The following is a 24920-nucleotide window of genomic DNA, read 5'->3' on the forward strand; positions in this document are numbered from 1 at the left end:
GTGGAAAACGTAGAAGCAGCAACTAGGAACTTCGGGAGCGGCGATGCAGTGCTTATCATCGGTGGGACGAACGACGTAGCTCGCGACGACGCCAAGAATGTAAGATCACAAATTAAACATACACTAGGGAAGCTGACCCACACTAACGTTTTTGTAGTGAACGTGCCCCACAGGCATGATTTGAGTAGAGACTCGTGTGTGAACATTGAAGTGGACAAGGTCAATACAGATATTGTTAAAATTTGTAAACATTTTCGGAATACTCAGGTTATTGAATGCAGCAGTTTTGAGAGATACTGTTATACAAAACATGGCCTCCATCTAAACAATTCAGGTAAACGAAAGATAGCAAATATTGTTCTAGATTTTATGAATCTTAAGATATGTACTGTAAAACAGGCAACTCCCTTGAGTTATAATACTGACCAGGAAAACTAGTAGAAAGAGCCAGCTGTACTTCAAGCTGGCTCAGTCAACTAGAAAAAGAAACTCAGGATAGTAAGGAATTTCAAGTTACCCAATTGCAACAGTCAAGTTTTAGGGAGGAAGGGGGTCTGAGATTGCTCTTGGTAAACTGTCAAAGTGTAGTAAATAAACAATTAAAATTCGGTACATTGATGGAATCTTATGAGACAGATGTGGTGATAGGAGTGGAATCGTGGTTGAAAGAAGGGGTGGGTAATAGAGAAGTATTTCCAGAAGGGTACACAGTCTATCGTAGAGACCGAGGAGATAAAAAGGGAGGGGGGGTGTTTATTCTGGTGAAGGAAACTTACTGTTCACATGAATGGTTTACCGATGAAAGGGATGAAATATTAGGGATAAAATTAGTTTGTGATAATATGAAGGAGGTGGGAATTATAAAACATACAGGCCTGGAAGAGAGGAAAGAGACATGGAAATCTTTGAAAAAATAATAGATTATACTCATATAAACAATAATAATGATATGGTAATAATTGGGGGAGATCTAAATTTGCCTGAAGTTGAATGGAAAGGAGCTGCAAGTGAAGCCCATGAACAGAAACTGGCAAATAAGTTAATTTGGGAGGGAGGATTTACACAAGTAGTACAAGAACCGACTCGTCTCAATAACTTACTAGATGTATTCTTGGTTAAAGCATGGGAAATTGTTGATAAAACTGAGGTAATTGAAGGAATAGGAGACCATAAGGCTGTAATAATGGATGTAGGACTCGTACCAAAAAGGCTTAATAAGAGGGTTACACAAGACAAGAAATTGTACAGAAAAACTAAAGTTGATGAATTTGGGACTTACCTTAAATCACAATTCAGTTGTTGGATAAGTGAAGGGAGTAACGTGGATACACTTTGGGCTAAATTTAAAGGAATTATTTGGGAAGGAGAGAAGAGATTTGTACCTGTTAAGAAGGGTAAAATGACCTCAGACCCTGTTTATTATACAAGGGAAATAAGAAAATTAAAAAGAAAATGTAGAATAGTAAACAGGAAAATCAAAGAGGGTAGGGAGAGTAGAGAAACTAGAAAACAGCTAATGAGGGAACTGAATAGAGTGAAAAAGGAAGCAAAAGAGAATTATATGAATGGCATACTTCAAGAGGGTAATGACCACAAAGGAAAATGGAAAAAGCTGTATTCATATATCAGGAATCAAAAAGGAAAAGGAGTCCAAATTCCTACGATGGTGGGAGAAGGGGGTGAACACTATTTAACAGATACTGAGAAAGCAAACCTATTTAGTAGGGAATTTAGAGATTCAGTAGATGATTGTCAAGAGTTGGAAACCGAAACAGAAGATAGAGTGGGAGAGAGACAGAGGGAAACAAGAAGCTTCTCATTCACAAACGAAGATATTTTCAGAGAAATCCAACTGCTTCAGCAAGGAAAAGCTGCAGGAAGTGATCAAATTACTGGGGAGGTATTAAAGACAATGGGGTGGTACATAGTGCCTTATTTAAAATTTCTCTTTGACTATGTCATAAATAATAGTGTAATACCAAAGGAATGGAAGGAATCTATAATAATACCAATTTATAAAGGAAAGGGTGATAAAAGGAAACCAGAGAACTACAGACCAATCAGCCTGACCAGTATAGTTTGTAAAATTCTGGAGAGTTTAATATCGAAGTACATCAGAGGGATATGTGATGATAAAAATTGGTTCATTAGGAGCCAGTATGGATTTAGAAAGTAATTTTCTTGTGAGGCACAACTGGTGGGATTTCAGCAGGACATATCAGATCAGTTGGATTCAGGAGGTCAGTTAGATTGCATAGCCATAGATCTTTCCAAAGCCTTTGATAGAGTGGAACATGGAATATTATTAAAGAAATTGGAGGGAATAGGATTGGACGTAAGGGTTACACGTTGGATAAAAGCATTTCTAAATTCAAGGGTTCAGAAAGTCAAAGTAGGAAATAATGTATCTCAGGAAGAGAAAGTTTGGAAGGGAATTGCACAGGGTAGTATAATCGGTCCGTTACTTTTCTTAATATACGCAAATGATTTAGGGAACAATATAACATCAAAAATAAGATTGTATGCAGATGACATAATTGTTTATAGAGAAGTAAACAACATTGAGGATTGTTCAGAATTACAAAGGGACCTTGAAAGTATCCAACAATGGGTTGAAGAAAATAATATGAAGGTTAATGGAGGCAAATCAACTGTTACAACTTTTACAAACAGGAGCTTTAAAACTGAATTTGAATATACTTTGGATGAGGTAGTTATCCCAAAAGATGGCAAGTGCAAATACTTAGGTGTGAGATTTGAAAGTAATTTGCACTGGAAGGGTCATATTGATGACATTGTTGGGAAAGCATACAGATCATTACATGTCATAATGAGGCTACTTAAAGGATGCAACAAAGAATTAAAAGAAAAAAGTTACTTGAGTATGGTTCGTCCATTATTGGAATATGCAAACAGTGTTTGGGATCCTCACCAAGAATACCTAATAAAAGAAATAGATAGTGTGCAGAGGAAAGCAGCAAGATTTGTAACAGGGGATTTCAGGAGAAATAGTAGTGTATCAGAAATGTTAAAGGAACTTGGGTGGGAAACTTTAAGTAAGAGAAGGGAGAAAACTAGACTTACAGGATTATATAGAGCCTATACAGGAGAAGAAGCATGGGGAGATATCCGTGAGAGGCTTCAGTTGGAAAATAATTATATCGGCAGGACTGGCCACAAATATAAAATTAGAAGGAATTTTAGCAGAAGCAATTGGGGTAAATTTTCATTCATTGGGAAGGGTGTGAAGGAGTGGAACAGTTTACCAGGGGTAGTGTTTGATCCTTTTCCAAAATCTGTACAGATATTCAAGAAGAGAATAAACAGCAACAGAGAAAATAAATGAAGTGATAGAGGGCATTCGACCGGTGCAGGTTATTGTAAATAAACAAATGTGTGTGAATAAATTAATTCCATCCCCTGGTCTAAGGAGTTTGGACAGCCAAAGTAGGGGACTGCCTGTAGGGGTGAAGTACAGTGGGGACTTCGAGGGCCCTGGGACCGCTACGGTAGCTGTGAAGGCCCTTCAGGAACTCCGAAAAGTGGTGGCAAAAGGGGCTCTGGTTAAGACGCAGCAGGTCGTTATGCTACTTAGGATCCAGAATGGGTAAAAAAAAAAAAAAAAAGTAAATAAATAAATGCAATGTAAATATTAATGTTATACCAGTTTTATAGTATCATTTGAAGCAATTCCACATACTGTATATCAGTTGACTATATTTGTAAGTAGTACAGGAGATATTATAATTAGAATTTTGTAAACAATATAAATTTATTAAGGATGAGCTGTGTGTTTAATAGAAAACATTGTTAGCGTAAATTGTATAATATTGTATTATAGGAAAAATTTTCTTCTCTTGTTAATTTAATATTTAGTGCTTGACAATAATGTATTTTAGTGTACCATTTGCCACCGAGGTAGACACCTCATTTGCAAATAAAGAGATTTTGATTTGATTTGATTTTTAATGGCATTGTGCAGACATATGATTAAAGCAGTTACACTCACTGGCTGTGGCCAAGGAGAGTCTGTGTTCATACCAAAAATCCAGTTGATTCCTTATGAACTACCCATTCCTGTTCAGGCATTTACAGTTCCCAGTCAGTCTGTGCTTCACAATTATTATGAACATGTCACAGCATCAGACTCGAAGTTGCAGGACACGACCACAGGTCGAGCTGCTGCTTATGCGGCCAACTGTACATCACATGCTGCTGTGTTAGCAGCAGTAAATCACTTTTCCTTTGTGCTCATGCTAACAGAACAAAGAATGTGGTGTACAAAGGTGCATCACATTAAATGACTTCCTTCAAATATCTCTAATCTAGAATTGGCCTTATATGTAAATGGCTAAAATTCAGTATGTCAGCAAAAAAAAGGTTATGTATTATTTGCTTGTATCTGTTGATATATCTTCATTTCTACTCATTACACCGGTTTAGGTAAGCAAATTATACCATAGAAACACCAGCTTCATTACACATATCCTCTTATTACGAGCTGTTGACCACAACTGACCATCACCATCACACACACAAAGCAGTCCACAGAACAAAGCAAACCAAGATAAACCACTCGACTCAATTTACCTGAGTTGCCAACACATAACCTAACTGTTATTTTCTTATAACTACTACAATATATATATACATGACATCTTATTTTTATTTTCATGAGAAAATCACAACACTCCAACAGTATCAATTTCTTTATGTAACATTGTTTTAGACCGTGAAATACAAGGAATAATGGGTGATGACCCTGTTGCCTTTGGCCTCTATGGTAGACAATGCCAATCTAATGTTCTTCTTTAAATATTCAGCTTAGTGTAACTGTACATTGTTGGGTGGATACAACTAGTAACAAATAAAATTTGATACAATTTAGATTCAAGAGAAGGAAATTGTAACTAACAGCAGTGATTCATTTATAAATAAACAACCTGCCATAATTTATTCAGCTTGTTTTGTAAAGAGTACATTAAATTAGTATTATTAGCTCATGACACATGAGGTTTGTATATGACCAGGAAGCATTGAGTAAGAAAATTATCTCTGTCATTAATTTATGCTACAATTAACTGTGCAATGTGTTATGATTTGTTGACTTTTGAATATCCTGAAAACACATTATTATTCCAACTCAGCTGACGTTCATGCTTAAAGTGAAGTGCAAGAAAATAACATATAATTGATCTTTCCATCTTGCCGATTCCAATGATTTTGGTTTGGAGCAGACAGCCAGATATTGATGAGAGATACAACTATAATTGTTACCTCAGACAAATTAAGTTCACAACCACTCCTATCATGGAGATCAGATGCTGCCCCTGAGCCGTCCTTCATGGTTCAGGCATTCAGAGCAAGTCTAATAGCTGCCTTTTAACATGGTTCAGATAACCTTTACTCCATTAATCCTGCGTACTGGCCTGCCTTCTCTATAACTTATGGTGTGCCAAATTCCACTTTTCCTGCCATACATGCTGTTGAGGTCGCTGGAAGAGGAGAGCCATGTTTTTCGGACACATTTAATAAATAATGTTATTTGCTTTACATCTCACTAACTACTTTTTAAGGTTTTCGGAGAAGCCAAGGTGCCAGAATTTAGTCCCGCAGGAGTTCTTTTACATGCCAGTAAATCTACCAACACGAGGCCGACGTATTTGACCACCTTCAAATACCACCGGACTGAGCCAGGATCGAACCTGCCAAGTTGGGGTCAGAAGGTCAGCGCCTCAATCGTCAGAGCCACTCAGCCTGGCTGGACACATTTAGAGAATGCTCCCAAGAGGCCTGACCAACCAGACCTTTTGAGACTAGACTGAAAGAAATGGGAATGCAACGGATGGAAGTCAGCAATAAGGAAGCTGACCAGTTGAGAATCAAGAATACCAAGAGTTTCCACGGAAAAGTTAGGTCCTGGACCCAAGCACTATGTACGGAAGAGAGGAGGAAATTGTAGAGTGAAGGAATGAAGGAGTACTGAACAAGGGTTAAAGGCCAGAAGTAGCTGAAATCAAATTAACTCAGTCCATAGTCAGCCAAGACAAAAGAAGAGGGAAATAAAATTGAATGCTCAAATATAAATTGTCGAATTAAGCTTAAACTGGGAAACCAAGCAAATATGCTAGTGTATGCAATTTCACACCACTGTACTGAAACAAAATAAATAAAAGTTTCTAATTAAGATAGTCCTATTATATCTTTCTTGGGAATATTAACCTGAAGGTTCCCTATAAATATCTAAAATATGGCATTTTATCTATCCATCCATTACCTTTCAGAATGACTCTTCCGAATGACGTCAAAAATTGGCTCATCATCGCTGTCAATAAAGCTAGATGCCTGTGCTTCTTGTTCCTGTTTCCTTTGATTTTGTTTGTTCCTAGAAAGGAAATGTTTTGATTTAACAGAGATACATGAACAACTTTCCAAATGAGCATGAGAAATTTAATATAATAACTAAACTTGTTTTTCAGAACATAAAACATTAATTTAAATTGCAGTTAATAATATGCACCAAGAAACAAAATCCTAGAATGTATGCTGTTTTCATTAGAAGGAGATTATGATTGTCATTCTTTCAGTCAGTCAGTCAGTCAGTCAGTGAGTGAGTCATTGTTTTAAGAGGCACTGGAGTGATGGAATTTTGGTGCTCAAAAACTGTTCTTTATTTGCTAGTAAAACTACATTTTGCCTTTTCCTCTCATACTTCTGCAGTGCAAAATGTGAACACTTGTATCATTTCAGGATACATGCTGAACATACTAATGAACATGTCCTGCGGATATGAACTTCCTATTTCTAGTCTGTCAAGGTGTTCTGTTTTTTATGAACAGGAGTGTAGTTAAAAATAGATACGTTAGAAAGGAATTGCAATTATTAACATTTGAACACAGATCTGTGCATGTGAATTTTGATTCAACAATGCTCTGTGTAAGCCACTGCAACTAGTACGTGAAGGTGTGAAAGCGAATCTTCAACAATCTGAGATATTTGATGAGGATGCTTATCATTTGCTATTATCACCATAATTTAGAACTGTATGTACTTAAATAGTGCAATTTTAATAATTTAATGTATTGCCATCTTGATATATTCATAATACATTCAGCAGCTGAGGATGATCCCAGCAGAGGAACGAAACATGTCGTAGATCCGATATCCAAATTGTAGTAAAACCTTCAATAATCTTATTTAATATAATAGATAAAATAATAGGAGCTCTGATGATCTATAAATATTAATGTTTTGTATCCCTGGATGTATCACATCCATCTATTTATCATGCTTGACATAGCAATGGACGTATTAACACACAAAGACTTCCAATATGGTGCCAAGAAACATCACCAATGGGTCAATGGTGTGAAACGTATATATTCTTTGTAGATTGTTTGGAAAGAGCGATTGTTTTTAGCGAATAAAAAAATAATGCAACTGCGAGAATAAGGAGGGCGATTGAAGAGAACAGTATATGTATCGTAGTGACAATATACTTGTTACTAAAAGAAGTAAATGTGTTCACGTTTGATATTTCTCTTTCGTAAAAAAGAAAAAAGGAAAGATAAGAAAGCGCATATTGAGAATGATAAACTAGTCCTGCACTCATAATGTACTTTTAAATGTCAATACATAAAATTGATTAGGTGAAGAACCCCAAACCTACAACTGTGAACTGTTGAACTATCAATATGGAAATGAAATTGATAACATATTACTTCAGAGTATTGATGTCATCAACAAAGTATACACTAGTATTGAAGAAATAAACCTGAAATTGACTGAATGTCTCTGTGAGCAAGCAATACTAACTCTGACCAGTGATGAAGCTAGAGCTATCAATACAACTGTCATGAATAGGCTTCGAGCGCAGGAGGTGGTGAGTACGTTGATCAACCAAGTCGTCCATAAATGACACGTACTAATGGAATGAAGTTCATTACTTGTAATGCACTATCCTGTTGAATTTCTCAGGTCTACCACAGCCCCAGAACTGCTGGTACAAACTATAACTCTGAAAATATGAGCACTCATCATGCTTCTCAGGAACCTGTCCCATCTGAAACACATCAGTAGAACTAGGCTACAACTAATGGCATTGTGCAGACATACATGGGCGCCCGCAAGGGGGGGCACTTGCCCCCCCCCCTGGAATTCTAAAGATGTTGATGTTCAATTGTTTAATATCATACCAGATTATTTCATAAACTGAAATTACTGACAGTCATCTAGCATATGTTATAACTGGAAGTTTCTGTAAACAATTTAATGTTGCTGACGTTATATTGGCTTTTATATTCAAGAAAATTGTTAATGTGCCCCCCCCTGGAAAAGATCCTGCGGGCGCCCATGCAGACATATGAAAAAGGCAGTTACACTCACTGGCTGTGGCCAAGGAGAACCTGTGTTCATACCGAGAATCCAGTTGATTACTTACGAACTACCCATTCCTGTTCAGGCATTTACAGTTCTCAGTCAGTTCATACTTCACAATTATTATCAACATGTCACAGCATCAGTCACTGAAAGTTGCAGGACTTGACCTGCCAACTGTACATCACATGTGGCTGTGTTAGTAGCAGTAAATCACTCTTCCCTTGTGTTCACACTAACAGAACAAAGAATGTGGTGTACAAAGGTGCATCACATTAAATGACTTGCTTCAAATATCTTTCATCTAGAATTGGCCTCATATATGAATGCCTAAAATTCAGTATGTCAGCACACACACAAAAAAAGAAAGGGGGTTATGTATCCTTTGCTTGTATTAGTTCCTTATGTTAAATTGTTTTGGACCCTGAAATGTAAGGAATAATGGGTAATGACCAAGTTGCCTTTGGCCTCTATGGTAGGAAATGCAAATGTAACGTTCTTTCTTTAAGTATTCAGCTTAGTGTAACTGTACGTTCTTTCTGATGATGGGTGGGTGCAACTACTAACAAATAAAATTTGATTACTATTTAGATTCAAGAGAAGGAAATTATAGCTAACAGCAGTGATTTATTTATAAATAACCTGCCATAATTTATTCAGTTTGTTTTGTAAAGAGTACTTTAATTTAGTATTATTATCTCATGACACACAAGGTTTGTAAATGACCAGGAAGCAATGAGTGAGAAAAATATCTCTGTCATTAATCTATGCTGCAGTTAACTGTGCAGTGTGTTATGCTTGTTGAGTTTTGAATATCCTGAAAACACATGATTATTCCCACTCAGCTGACATTCATGCTTAAAGTAAAGTGCAAGAAAATGAAACATAATTGATCTTTCCATCTTAGTGATTTGAATGATTTTGGTTTGGAGCAGATGCCCAGACATTGATGAGAGATACAACTATACTTGTTACGTCAGACAAACTAAGTTCACAACCACTCCTATCATGGAGATCAGATACTGCCCCTGAGCCGTCCTCCATGGTTCAGGAATTCAGAGCAAGTCTAATAGCTGCCTCTAACATGGTTCAGATAACCTTCACTCCATTAATCCTGCATACTGGCCTGCCTTCTCCATAACTTATGGTGTGCCAAATTCCACTTTTCCTGCCGTACATGCTGTGAGGTCTCTGGAAGAGGAGAGCTATGCTGTTTTGACACATTTAGAGAATGCTTCCAAGAAGCCTGACCAACCAGGTAATAAGATCTTTTGAGACCAGACTGAAAAAAATGGGAATGCAAGGAATGGAATTCAGGAATAAGGAAGCTTAACAGTTGAGAATCAAGAATACCAAGAGTTTCCAAGAAAAAATTAGGTGCTAGACCCAAGCGCTGTGAATGGAAGAGACGAGGAAATTTTAAAATGAAAGAATGAAGGAGTACTGTTCGAGGGTCAAAGGCCAGAAGTAGCTGAAATTGAATTAACTTGGTCCACAGTCAGCCAAAACAAAAGAAGAAGGAAATAAAATTGAATTCTCAAATATAAATTGTCGAATTAAACTTAAACTGGGAAACAAAGCAAATAGGCTAGTTTATGCAATTTCATACCACTGTACTGAAACAAAATAAATAAAAGTTTCTAATTAAGATAGTCATAATATATCTTTCTTGGGAATATTAACCTGTAAGGTTCCCTATAAATATCTAAAATATGGCATTTTATCTATCCATCCATTACCTTTCAGAATGACTCTTCTGATTGACATCAAATATTGGCTCATCATCACTGTCACTAAAGCTAGATGTCCATGTTTCTTGTTCCTGTTTCCTTTGATTTTGTTTGTTCCTAGAAAGGAAATGTTTTGATTTAACACAGCTCCATAAACAACTTCTCAAATGAGAATGAGAAATTTGATATAATAACAAAATTAGTTTTTCAGAGCATATAACATTAATTTGAATTGCAGTTAATAATATGCACCAAGAAAAGAAATCCTAGAATATGTGCTATTTTCATTATGATTGTCATTCTTTCTTTCAGTCAGTCAGTCATCATTGCTTTTAAAGACACTGGTTGGATGGAATTTTGGTTCTCAAAAACCGTTCTTTAGTTGCTAATAGATCTACATTTTTGCCTCTTATTCTCTTACTTCTGCAATGCAGAATATAAACACTTGTACCATTTAAGGAAACATGCTGAACCTAGGTGACTGAAATACTGATCGTTTTAGTAGAACATACTAATGAATATGTCCTGTGGATATGAACTTCCTCTTTCTAGTCTTTCAAGGTGTTCTGTTTTATGAACCTGAGTGTAGATGAAAATAGATATGATAGAAGGAATTGTGATTATCAACATTTAAACACAGATCTGTGCATGTGAATTTTGATTCAACAATGCTTTGTGTAAACCACTGCAACTAGTACGTGGAAGTGTGAAAGTGAATCTTCTACGATATCAGATATCTGATGAGGAGGCTAAACATGTGTTATTATCCCCATAATTTACTGTTTGTACCTTTCAGCGTTCAGTCTGAAAGCTTCTGTGAATTTACTAAACGTCGCCACAACCATCTATTTGCAACTAGTGCAGTGGCCCATTTAGTTCTATACCTCTTATCTTTAAATCATTAGAAACTGAGTCTAACCATCGTCGTCTTGGTCTCCCTCTACTTCTCTTACCCTCCATAACAGAGTCTATTATTCTCCGAGGCAACCTATCCTTCTCCATTCGCCTCGCATGCCCCCACCAACGAAGCCGGTTTATGCATACAGCTTCATCCATCAAGTTCATTCCTAAATTAGCCTTTATCTCCTCATTCGAAGTACCCTCCTGCCAACGTTCCCACCTGTTTGTACCAGCAATCATTCTTGCTACTTTCATGTCTGTTACTTCTAACTTATGAATAAGATATCCTGAGTCCACCCAGCTTTCGCTCCCGTAAAGCAAAGTTGGTCTGAAAACAGACCGATGTAAAGATAGTTTCGTCTGGGAGCTGACTTCCTTCTTACAGAATACTGTTGATTGAAACTGCCAGCTCACTGCATTAGCTTTACTACACCTTGATTCAATCTCACTATATTACCATCCTGGGAGAACATACAATCTAAATACTTGAAATCATCGATCTGTTCTAGATTTGTATCACAAATCTGACATTCAATTATGTTTTCCTCTTGCAATGTTAGGGAGACTAACCGTCAGGATATTCAAGTTGTATATTAGATAGCTAGGCATTTAAATGATTAAACAGATAGAACTGGGGAAGGCAAACTATGGGCAAATATTGACTCAGATGAATGAACGAAGTGAATGATTTTACGATTGGCAGATTTTCAGAACTGTTAATAACTTCATTACGTGTGGAAATATTTCAGATATTGTGATTTATTTAAGAGTTTTAATTTAATGTCAAATAATATTTCTTTTAAATTTGTTTGCGAAACCAACAAAGATTGATAAGATATGTGTTACATGTCATGTTGTCCAATCAGATGATCATTATTATACATTTTTCTTCATGAGTACCTAATTAAATGGGATATCCTTCCAAACTTTTATTGCGATCTTTTCATTTTAAAATTATAATTTAAGAGCCTTTATATAGTTAGATCTTCTTCTTCTTAAGACGTCGTCTCCAAACGGAGGTAGACGATCCACATGGCCAGCTCTGATCTTGACGTTGCAGCCATGCCATGTGTATTTATTGGAATATCTCTCAGGATCTTTAATGCAGTGTTTTCCCATTGCCTTCTGCATCCTAATGCCGTTGACCAAATTGGTTCCTCCGCCTTTGGGAACAATTTCTTCCCCGGGACAATAGAGTGCCCTTACCCATACCCGCTCATCCACTCTCAAAGAGACTGTTGGCATTTGGTATAGGGGATTTCCTTATACCGGGAGATAATCGGTCCCTTCATTCGTTAGCCGCCTGCATATCAAATATAATTTTTATATGCAGTCGTTGCCCCCTCTCTACCACAGAGAGGTGAATGCCAGGATTTCACCGTCATTGAAACAAGGACCAAATGACATTTCCTTGTATCTCTGGTTCTAGTTAGATAGGACGTGGAAATTACTCTGTTTGAGCTTATGTTGGAAGAGAGTTGACCAGTACTCGCCGAATGACCATGCCCGCGAGTGGAGTTTCTTGCGAACCATTGATACTATATGATATAGATGTTGATTCCCATAGGGAATCTGAAATATTTGTCCCGAATGAGTAAATTTATAATACCAATATAAATGGTCCGTTATTGGACATTATAAATTATCCAGCTAACTCATTCCTGGTTGCCAGCGTTTCGCCCCCATGTGCTAGGCTGGGCTCATCAGTTGGTACCTAGCACACCTACCAAGATGCTGGCTAGTGCATACCATGGAGGCCACTGCGTAGGCTAATATAATAATCTGTCAATCATCCAAAGACACAAATAAATTCCATAAATTAACAATCATGGTGCTGTCACATTCATCGGGAATATTCAGCTTCGCCGTGTCTAAAAATCAACAACATCTAACTACTGGTATGTTCAATGAAACGATAATATCGGAAGGTCTGTGTACTGCATCTGCTCTCCTCCAGTGTTTTCTGAAAATAACACTACTGCCAAATAACTACAGCAAGCAATTACCTTGAATGCCAACACACTTCATCAGGTAACATTAACCTCTTAAAACAACTTATTTTATTGTTTAGATATGTCATTTACCGAAGATCATAACAATTCATCCGATAATACATCTGTTTTACTTCTATGCTATGCCGTAAATTAGTATTTTGGGGGCGAAACGCTGGCAACCAGGAATGAGTTAGCTGGAAAATTTATAATGTCCAATAACGGACCATTTATACTGGTATTATAAATTTACTCATTCGGGACAAATATTTCAGATTCCCTATGGGAATCAACATCTATATCATCTGATGGCCAGGCAGGCATCAATTTTTAGTAGTGAGACAGGGTCTCTCATAGTGCATTGGTACTGCCGGTGGCTACAATTAGCCTACGCAGTGGCCTCCACGGTATGCACTAGCCAGCGTCTTGGTAGGTGTGCTAGGTACCAACTGATGAGCCCAGCCTAGCACACGGGGGCGAAATGCTGGCAACCAGGAATGAGTTAGCTGGAAAATTTATAATGTCCAATAACGGACCATTTATATTGGTATTATAAATTTACTCATTCGGGACAAATATTTCAGATTCCCTATGGGAATCAACATCTATATCATCTGATGGCCAGGCAGGCATCAATTTTTAGTAGTGAGACAGGGTCTCTCATAGTGCATTGGCACTGCCGGTGGCTACAAATAGCCTACGCAGTGGCCTCCACGGTATGCACTAGCCAGCGTATTGGTAGGTGTGCTAGGTACCAACTGATGAGCCCAGCCTAGCACACGGGGGCAAAACGCTGGCAACCAGGAATGAGTTAGCTGGAAAATTTATAATGTCCAATAACGGACCATTTATATTGGTACCATTGATACTAGCCGAGGTTTAATTGAAGAAAATCATGTCATTTCGAACCACCCACATCCATGAACGGTCACAATATATACATAGAATTCAAGTTATGAGTTAATATAACACATTAAAATACACAACACAAACTAAAATAGAGTCAATGAGATAAAAGCGCAGTAGACAAAAATTACACTAAGACAAGAACTATATTACACACGAGAAAAATGACCACTATCCCTCTTAAATTGGATGACAAGGTCTGCGGACTGCTCGTCATTGCACAGGATGAGGGAGATGGTACATGGGAGTTTTAGACTATGGGGCAGACCGACCAGGTCCATGCACTCCGCAAGGATGTGTACCACGGTAAGATGTTCGCCGCAAGCACACACCGGAGGGGTTCTCCTTTCGATAAATGGGAGTGCGTTAGTATACCAGGCCGATCCGAAGATGATATAATACCACAGCTTCCCTTCGAGAAGTCTGAAAGGAAGTCCTCCATACCTTCGTTGTACCCTTTATCGCTCTCAGCTTATTTGGAAGTGGAGTGGCCTGCTGCTCCATCTCCCAATGCGACATAACCAAATTTGCAAGTGATAAAAATCATTGTTATCCGTATTGAAGATACTGAATGTAGGATGTTAAAAGGTTTGTTTTTTTCACCTATTCAATACATATAAATTTTATAAATTAGGAATTTATTGTAGATTCCACTTGAGACATGTGTCGCCCTTCATTGAGGGCATCATCAGTCAAAATATCACCTCAAGGTAAAAAATCAGGTAACTGGTTAGTAGTAGACATGTACAAATTATTACATATTATTAACAACAATATAAAAATTAAGTATGGGAAAAAATTTTGCACAAAAGTGATGGTTGAACATGTAGGTTTAGATGAAAAGTCAGCACCAATGCCTAAAAATAACAAAGTAGAGTTCTGCAGTGGTGCTCTGGAGAAACAGTTGACGCAATCATATGAAAATAAAAAGTTTAAAAAATATTTACAATAAAACAATTAAGGGAGAAAGGGTGTAGTGTTTGGCATCAATGTTAGTAACCAAAAATTGATGTCAAAGGTTGGTAACTATACAGTATTTACATAGTTCAATTGAACAGTTGAGATAAAGTTTTTTAAAAATATTTACATTTAACATTCAGCGTAAATGTTTGTAATAAAAACTAATGTTAATGATTGGTAACTATATAGTAATTACATTATCTAATTGAAAGTTGAGAATTTACAATTATATACATATTTACACAAGAGCAGCTGGTGCGCAAGGATAAAAAATTTTAGTACCAAGTGCGTCCTGATGTTTTAGAGGTTGGAAGAAAGAATTAGCATTGACATTTCAGAAATATGTAGAGCAGATTATTTTAGTTAAAAATCACCGGGGGTAGGGGAAATTTTTATAGCCAAATGAGGTTTTATAGGCATCAAGCTGAAAGTTTTCATGTTGAAGCGCCGAGATCGGGACGGAGACTGGTCAGTGTGGCTGGAGATTCATGGGTAATCCGTGCGTTTGAACGACAACAATGGTGACAGTTAAAGTGGGTAATTGCTAATTAGGAAAAATGTTGTGGGTTGAAACTTCTGCTTATTCTTTTAGTTGATTTCTGTAGCATCGATTGTGATGTGGAGACATCGGTGTGAAATGCCGGTGAGACAAAATGATATTGTTCCGTGGAATAAAATAAGGCGGACTACGGGATGAAGTTGTTGGTCTTTACTGGTCTGGTGAGATAGAATAGAGTTGCTTGTGTTGTGGACTGCTGTGGAGAGATTAGAAAGTATACGGCAACTGCAGAGTCAGAGCGTTAAAGCTGAGGTGAGGCATCTTCTTATTCTGACTGCGAAGAGGAGCCGTAGTGGCCCGCCATATTTGTGCCGATGTGCACTGGGTTCCGGCGAGTTGTTGAAAGTTGGATTGTAAGAAGTGGAAGTTATCTGTAATTGAGACGTTAATAGTATTAGTTTGTGTGTAAGAAAGGTTTATGGTAAATAATGAAGAGTGAATGTTATGTTACGTACCTGATGTGTCGCTGAGAGGTGAGAGGTATAGTTACCAACCTTTGACATCAATTTTTGGTTACTAACATTGATGCCAAACACTACACCCTTTCTCCCTTAATTGTTTTATTGTAAATATTTTTTAAACTTTTTATTTTCATATGATTGTGTCAACTGTTTCTCCAGAGCACCACTGCAGAACTCTACTTTGTTATTTTTAGGCATTGGTGCTGACTTTTCATCTAAACCTACATGTTCAACCATCACTTTTGTGCAAAATTTTTTCCCATACTTAATTTTTATATTGTTGTTAATAATATGTAATAATTTGTACATGTCTACTACTAACCAGTTACCTGATTTTTTACCTTGAGGTGATATTTTGACTGATGATGCCCTCAATGAAGGGCGAAACATGTCTCAAGTGGAATCTACAATAAATTCCTAATTTATAAAATTTATATGTATTGAATAGGTGAAAAAAACAAACCTTTTAACATCCTACATAACCAAATTTCTCAGCCGAATGCAAATATCATTTGTTGGAACCTTGTAAGGTAATGGGGGCAGTGTTACTGCCTCCTTGGCATCCTTATCTGCTACCTCAATTCCCTCTACACTGTAATAGTACATATATCACACCCCCAAATTATATGTAGAAGTTAGAGATATTATTGTCAGTATTCGATTTATTATTATTATTATTTATTATTATTATTATTATCAGTATTTTATTTGTATATTGCCATTTATATTGGTAAGCTGGAAGATATCCACATATGTAGGTATGAGTAATTTGTTTTGCACGAGTGGGAAAACATTGCTTTAATAACTCTGGTAATTTGGTTGAGTCATATGGCTACCCCAGTGTTTGTTGTGATGTACTTGTGTCGGGAAATTCATGAGTCATGTAAATATCCCAGTGTCTGATGAGATGTGTTTGTTGATGTTGTTGTACTAGGGAAGTTCGGTGAGTCATTTAATAAACCCGAGTGTTTGTTATTGTCTTGGAACCTAGTATGAGTTCAGGGCATGGTCTTGACTAGAGATCACTCATGATTGGTGGGCAAGCACCAATCCAGACGTATCATCTGAGAGGAGGGGGATGTTGATGTCTATAAAGGTGGATGATACGGCGGCAACCGAGGTGATTGTAAAGGAACGAGAAGGAAGATAACTACAACCAGTGACACTGTATAAGAGAACTACAACTGAGGCACTGTACGAGAAGGAAGTAGTGCTGATACACGGTACTGGAGTGACACAGCTGCAATGGACTGGACTTCAAACGTTCGTGGAGCGTAGTCTTGTTATGTTCGTGGAAAGTGACTGATTGTGGAGAGTGCTTGCACATTAAGTATTGTAGCACTTGTGGCGGCCTACCATTATATGTTGGTGAAAGCTATCTCAGACTTTCCATAATTTATGTTGAGGATCGACAGCCGTGTGTATATATCTTTGCAACAAGTGTTAAAATATGTGAACACAGTAGTACAAGGTACAGTATCTGTGTGATGTGATAACTGCCGATTATGAGAATCGGTAAGTTGAATTGATATAGAGACAGTGAAGGGTATTTATCTTCATACATGTACATTGTTCATCAGACTATCTACAAATGGTAGCTTAGTTCTCGCTTTCGTTTTCCCACGATTTTCATTATTGTTGTTGTAAATATGGAATCTTCCAGCAATATTTTATGTGTGTATTATATGTATAATGTTGTATGTTGATGAGGTGCTCATGCATGGAATTTGTTAAGAATATAGTTAGCTATTTTAGAATCAGTGTTATTGATGAACCTAGGTGCAGTTCCTACCTAATTAGTCATTTTCAGGAGGTTAGGTAAGGTCTGCAGCAGATGTACCAGTACGCAGCATTATGTACACGCCCTGGGATATACAGTTTATCATGCTCTTATCTAAATTCGAGGGATCCATTCTGGTGAACTCTGGCGCCCATACTACGGACATTTCGGTTAATTATGCTCATTAATTTTATTAAGTTTTTGAGTAATTTTATTTATATATTTTTATTCATGGTTTATTTATTATTATCATCATCATCAAAAAAGTTACAACACCCATGTGGCTTGGGAGCCACAGAAACATGATTCTGGTGCTGGCATCCAAACACCCGGCCAGCAGGTCCTGGATCCGCTGCACCAGAGGGTGCCGAGGGAAACAGGCTTTGTACAGACAATGGACTGTAGTGAGCTCAAGGAGCCAGTACACAGGAGGAAGTGTCAGCACTCATCGGACAGTGCGTACCTCAGAGCTTCACAGATAGCATAGAGCTCAGCTGTGTACACACTACAGATTTCCAAGAGAGCAATAAGAAACCTATCAGTGTCAACAATGAACGCACAGCAGACTTCAGAGTCTGTTCTCGAGCCATCCGTGTAAACGATGACTGAACCTGGATACTGGCCAACAACGGACAGAAAGAGCCTCCAATAAATTGAAGGGTCCGTGTTTTCCTTCAGGCCAGTGTGCAGATCCAGGATTATTTCAGGTCGCCGTACTGCCCACGGAGGTACCCCGCTTGGTTGTCTGACAAGGCAAGGAACCAAAGATACGTGAAACAGTCTGACAGCTATCCAGGTGTATTCCAACTGGCTGCGTTGCTCGAGGACAAACAGCGTACAACCGACGGTGTCCATTGTTGAATACACAAGGATAGCTTAGGTGAAGTGGCATCTGTCACAAATTTGCAGCATATGACAGAAGGAGCTGCTGGCGCCTCAGGTGTAAAGGTAGCACACCAGATTCAGCGATTTACTATCCTCTCAAATAGCTTACACAGGCAGTTTGTGAGACAAATCAGTCTGTAACTTCCTGCATACTTGGGATCTTCGTCAGGCTTCAGGACAGGAATGACTATGACCTCTCGCCACCGAGATGGAAAATGACCCTCTATCCAGATTCGGTTGAACACATGAAGGAGATACAGTAGACTATCGTCACTAAGGTATTTCAACATCTGGTTTTGATATTGTCTGGTTCAGGAGATGTGTCCTTGCAAAGCGCTAAGGAGTTCCCACTCTGTAAAGGGCACGTTGTCGTCCTCTGGAGCTTGAGTGACAAAACTAAGGTGATGACGTTCCGCCTCCTGCTTCAGAGTGAGGAAATCACGATGGTAATTCCCGGAGCCAGATACATCCGCGAAATGACTATTGTCGCGGCCACCAAATTAGGCGGGTGAGGAAAATTGCGCTGTCGTCAGATATGGGGACAGCAAAGCGACAGATGGTCGAGAGTCGCTTACCCCTGGGCATGGATTGCCAATGCTGATCGTGCAGTGCTGTCAAACTGAAGCCCATCCGCTCCAGGCTACCTTACCCGAGTCATTCCCTGTCAAGCAGCTGTTGAGCTCGCATTGTAAAGGCAGTTAAAGATGGATAGTGAATGTGAATTGATTTGGGCTCAAGTCAAGAGAGAAGTGGCAGAGAGGAACAAGACATTCAAAATAAAGGGCGTAGAAAAATCACGTCAGAAGCCATCGACAGTGCGACTGCTGCAGATTGGGAAAAGTGCTTCAATTGCGCAGAAGATGTTCAAACAGATGATTGGGCCAAGGAAATAGTAAGGGACGAAAGAAAGGAGCCATTCATCATCAGTGTAAAAGACGACTCGACAGATAGTGAGATCAGTGATGACAGTGACTAAGACTGCCTTGAAGCCAGAAACCGATTCTTACTTCATTGTAAATTAATGTAAACCTATTCTTTAAGGTAGTTCTTTTCCTATATTACTCGGTACAATATACAGTATTCAAATATTTATAATGTAATAAAACTGATACGGATTAATATGTAATCCAAAAGTATTTACGGGGTCCTGCAGCCTGTGCTGGTGCGCGCGCCCTGAACTGCCTCAGCTAGCGACATTTACATGGTCATTTTCCGGGCCATTTTCCAGGAAAATTACAAGACCCACGGAAATATGTTTCAGATAAAAAATATAAGTCAGGCGATTTTTTACATTTTTCCTGCAGACAAAATTTTATTGGTTGAAGAAATAAAAACTTGGCCGCTTACTGAAATTTTCAATACATGATTCTACGGATTTAAACTTACTGGTTCAAGATTTTATTTTTCATAATTATGTAAAGTGGTTTATATGGAAAATAGTTATACCACTGGAATCAGCAGTCTTTTCTGAAGCTTGTAGTATAATTTGTCTCGAAACATTGTATAAAGTAACATCAGAAGCTTGAGAGAGAACAACTTGCCTCGCGCTCCGAAATGATGTGTTCAGTTAGATATTTCTTCGCCAGTTGCTACATAACCTTGGCAACAGCGTAATTTCTCTGACCCACCTAATTTCGTGGCCGCGACAATAGTTAGATGGTTAGCAATCGAGAGTGGGACAGTGACGACACTGCCTGCAATGAAAATTCCTGGTACAGATGATGATCCTTGGTTACGCGAAATACGTCAAAGTTTAGTTCACATTTGAGATGATGGAGTATGCGATGTCATAGACGACACATATCTCTCCCACAAAACTTTCTTACTTTGGCGAATAAGAACTCGCGCCTTAGCTCAGAATTTTTTAAATATTACTAAATTGACCACGGTAGGTTGCCTACAGTAACGTTTATGAGTGCAATGGCATTCTTTGATAGCTGCTGCAATTTCGGCATTCCACCGAGGAACGAGTGTGCCGTAATGTACACTACAGTAAGTTGGTTTCCCTGTGTTCAAAGTAAATAAATCCAGCTCTGTTACTAATCTTTCCAGCTCTCTTCCCCAGGGGCAAGGCGTCTCAGAGCCCCATATGGATTGATGGGTGTTAAAATTGCCCAACAGGAGGAAGGGAGGTGGAAGCTGATCTATAAGATCAGTGACATTATATATGTTAAGAGGCTGGCCTGGTGGAAAATAAATGTTACACACTGTTGCTATGACAGGCAGCGGTACCCGCACTGCAGCTGCTTCCAGTGGGGTCATTAGAAGAACCTCTTCGCTATAGATATCAAAACAAACAAAAATACCCACGCCACCAGACACCCGGTGAGCATAATATTGTTTTGTCGAGTATAGTCTGAAATTTCTCAAGACCGTATGATGACCTGGTCTGAAGTTTGTCTCCTGAATACAGACTATACTCGCCTTGTACTCGCTAATGAGCTGACGCAGCTCAGCAAGATGCCTGTCATAACTGTTACAATTCCACTGTAACAGTGCCATAGTGTGGACTATAAAAAGAGTGTTAGGTTATGAGCGACAAGATGTTTGTGAACCTAAACACTATCAACATCTACATCCATAGATGTAGATGACAGCGCGACGTCCATCCTGTCATCGGCAGACGGTGGGGTTAATGCCCAGAACTTCATCGCTTTCTGGGGGCGGGAAGTTCCTCTACGAGGGGAGCGCACAGGTTTTGGAACAGGAATACCTGCTGGTGCAGACTCATACCCTCCAAATGGAGAGCATGATATCCCTTTCGCAGGGGAAGCGCGGGAGCGCCCGGTAGGGGTGTTCTTCTTCGCCGCCTTCTTTTGGAGTTTAGACGGGCTGGGAAATGATTTCTCAGCCCTGGTTGATGATGACGCCTCCGCTGGCTGGGGCACGGCTTTTGCCAACCTCTTGGGGGGAGGAGACAGCCTTCCCCCCTTGCTGTGCCAGATTAGGACTGCCAGCCAGCACAGACTTCTGGTTAGTCGAAGGTGGGGTGGTCCCCCCTTTCGAGCTTTTACTTTTGTGATGTTGCTCTGAGGAGCAACAGTCTCCTTGGGCGCAGCGATCATCACAGGTAACGATGTTGTGAAAGACAAACCTGGGAGACTCGGAGTGATCATGCTGTAGTTGAGTGTACGGGCAGGTGTATCCGTGGACTTAAACTTATGGTGCGCTTGCTGGTAGGAAAGACCATCCAGGGTCTTGATCTCCTGGATCTTCTTCTCACTCAGATATGTCGGACAGTTCCGATCCTGAGGAGAATGAAGACCAGAGCAGTTAGTGCACTTGTACGGAGTTGTGCACTCCTCTGCGACGTGCTCTACTCTTCCACACGTAACACATACAGACTGATTCGAACGAGATAGCATTTGTCTGAATCTCTGGCATTGATAGCATCGCATAGGAGGCGGGATGTATGGTCACACATCGCAACGATAAGTTGTTAACTTGAATTTCTCTGGTAACACTGACAACTTCAAAGAGACAATGAAGGCACCAGTGCCAACGTCTTCACCGTTGACCTTGCGCGTAATGCGCCAGAACCAAAGTGGTCGCATTTAAGCATCTGATCAGCTTGCAGTGCTGTATGAGTCTTCAAAAGCAAACTACCATTGCGCATTTTCTTAAGATCCTCAAGTTTGCCGTAGACGCTTTCAATGTGTCTACTAAAAAGAATCTATTTTACCAGCTTCAAATCATGCCCATCAGTTCTGGTTGCAACCAGAAACCTAGGGAAGCTGGATCCCATTCCTTCACACTGCACATGTTCTCAGGAAGTTGAACCTCTCAGGGAAGCAAAAGTTAAAGACTTGGGATGGGTGACTTTCTTTCGAAGCCATGACCGATATCATCCTCCCCGAATGCCACCCACTTCGATCAGGGGTCTCTGTAGCTGAACCAAGCTGCCAAGACAATACCCACTTGGTCATAGCAGGTACTGCCCTGGGTCCGATGTTGGACGATGCCTAATATGTCATGACTGAGGCAATGAGCACGAGAACTCCCTCCAGTCACCCGGAATAGCATGTATTCCATAGCGTAAACAGAGCGCTAAGTATAGCAAAAAAATAAAAAACAAATAATAATATGTCCTTCTGGCATTCGGCTGTGCGGGGACCTGTGTTGTCAGGCGGACACTACTGCAAGGGTACATGACGCTCCCACCTTAAAGATCTCCGGGCTTTCAGGCGTAATCGCACACATAAGAGGCCCATCTCCGAGCAGCACGCACATCAAAAATTTGGAATCAGTCTCTAACGAGCCCTCAAAAAACAATAATAAATGAAGAGGGGACCATGGCCACATGACCCTTTTAGTCACCTTCTACGACAGGCCAGGATTACCTGCGAATGTATTCAACCCCTCCCATCCACAGGAGGTCCAACACATGATATCCAACCGCAATCCATGTCCGCACATAGGTGTAGTTGCCTCTTGCAACAGGCAGGGGATACCGCGTGTGTATTCTACATGTGCATCCCCCACCCGTAGGGGGTTCGGCCAAGACAAAAGAAGGAGGAAATAAAATTGAAATCTCAAATATAAATTGTCGAATTTAACTGGGAAACCAAGCAAATATGCTAGTTTTGCAATTTCACACCACTGTACTGAAACAAAATAAATAAAAGTTTCTAATTAAGATTGTCCTATTATATCTTCCTTGGGAAAATTAACCTGTAAGATTCCCCATAAATATCTAAAATCTGGCATTTTATTCATCTATACAATACCTTTCATAATGACTCTTCCGATTTGACGCAGGTAACAGGTATAACTTAAAAACAATATTCTCTCACCCATGGGTAACTACTGTAGATATCGAGCTCAAATATTATCACTATCATTATTATTATTATTATTATTATTATTATTATTATTATTATTATTATTATTATTATTGTATGTATAGCTATGAAGTGTTACATCTGTTTAGTATTATTATTATTATTATTACATCATGTGGACATATGATATGTTCGCATTGTTTTTGAGGTTATGTCATGAAAGAGGCACTGTACATAGACATTTATATCAGTTAATGTAAATACCTCAAAATTAATATTATAATTTATTCCTACCTGTATATATAAATTGTAATCCATAATTATGAAACATACTGCAACTTGCAGAATGGTAATAAGGCACTAGAACAATTGAGAATATTCTATACATTGTAATCTATGTATTGGACACACTGGAATATTCATAAAGGTAGTTTGTTTTGTAACATATCTTTCTGGAAGACTGGCCAGCATATATATAAAGAGACGATCTTGACGGTGAAGTGAGTGACAGTTGTTGGACGAGCTATGGTTTGGAAGTTATTGGAAGGGAGTTGTTATTTAGTAGCATGTGGCTGACATGCCGAGCCAGGCAGTCTCCATGTTGAATTGATCGGTAGTCATCTGTTTTATCTGTGTTTGAAAGTGTAACCTCTGTGATATTCGGTATCAGTTATCAACTGTTTAAAGATGGCGGCTTTGTTGATATCCTACAAGTGAAGTATTTTTGTTTGGTGATACAGTGATTAAGGTTGTGTGTGTATTAATTTGCATTATATATATATATACTTATGAATAAAATTAATTGTACCAACTGATAGCATCTCGTATGCATCTGTGTGGATACGTTAACTGGTGACCGTGACGACAGGACTATTGTATTTATTAGACTCGAAAATGAAGAACGACCAGAGGACCGTGGTGATGCTTAAACAGTTAACTTCCTTCATTCAGGCCCAGGTTAAGAATATCAAGCCCAATTTGGAAAACTTGATAAAAACATCAAAGCCCAGTTTGGAAAATTCCAGATCATCAGGGCCAGTTGGGAAAACTACAGGAGGACATCGGAGTCCAGTTCGGAAAACTTGAGGAGAAAATCAGGGCCCAGTTCAAGACCGGATTGATGTCAGAAGAGGGAGCTGAATACCCTATCGCTGGACTTCGTGGGCAGGAGATGGAAGTACGACACAGCCCACAGTCATGTTTTTTTTTTTTTGCTAGCGGCTTTATGTCGCACTGGCACAGATAGGTCTTATGGCGACGATGGCATAGGAAAGGCCTAGGAGTTGGAAGGAAGTGGCCGTGGCCTTAATTAAGGTACAGCCCCAGCATTTGCCTGGTGTGAAAATGGGAAACCATGGAAAACCATCTTCAGGGCTGCCGATAGTGGGATTCCAACCTACTACCTCTCAGATGCAAGCTCACAGCCGCGCGCCTCTACGCGCACGGCCAACTCGCCCGGTACACAGTCATGTTTGACCTGCGAGGAAGTTGAGGGAGAATTCGGCGGACCCGGCAGTGTCCACCAGCTGGGAGCCTACTGCCGAGGCCAGCTGTGGGAAGGGGCACATCTTGCCAATGGAACGCCAACGCC

General features: G+C 39.2%; 1 protein-coding gene across 1 annotated transcript in view; it reads right to left on the reverse strand.

Annotated features, from left to right (window-relative positions):
* LOC136880344 (ubiquitin carboxyl-terminal hydrolase 50) overlaps positions 1-24920 on the reverse strand; it is a 199804-nt gene that overhangs the window by 159652 nt on the left and 15232 nt on the right. The window contains exons 3-4 of the mRNA XM_068229180.1: positions 10116-10223; positions 6278-6385 (exon numbers count right to left, since the gene is read on the reverse strand). The gene's annotated coding sequence lies outside the window, so the exon portion shown is untranslated. The remainder of the gene's footprint in view (positions 1-6277; positions 6386-10115; positions 10224-24920) is intronic.

The sequence above is a fragment of the Anabrus simplex genome, chromosome 1, assembly GCF_040414725.1.
Source record: "Anabrus simplex isolate iqAnaSimp1 chromosome 1, ASM4041472v1, whole genome shotgun sequence".
Lineage (NCBI taxonomy): Eukaryota > Metazoa > Arthropoda > Insecta > Orthoptera > Tettigoniidae > Anabrus > Anabrus simplex.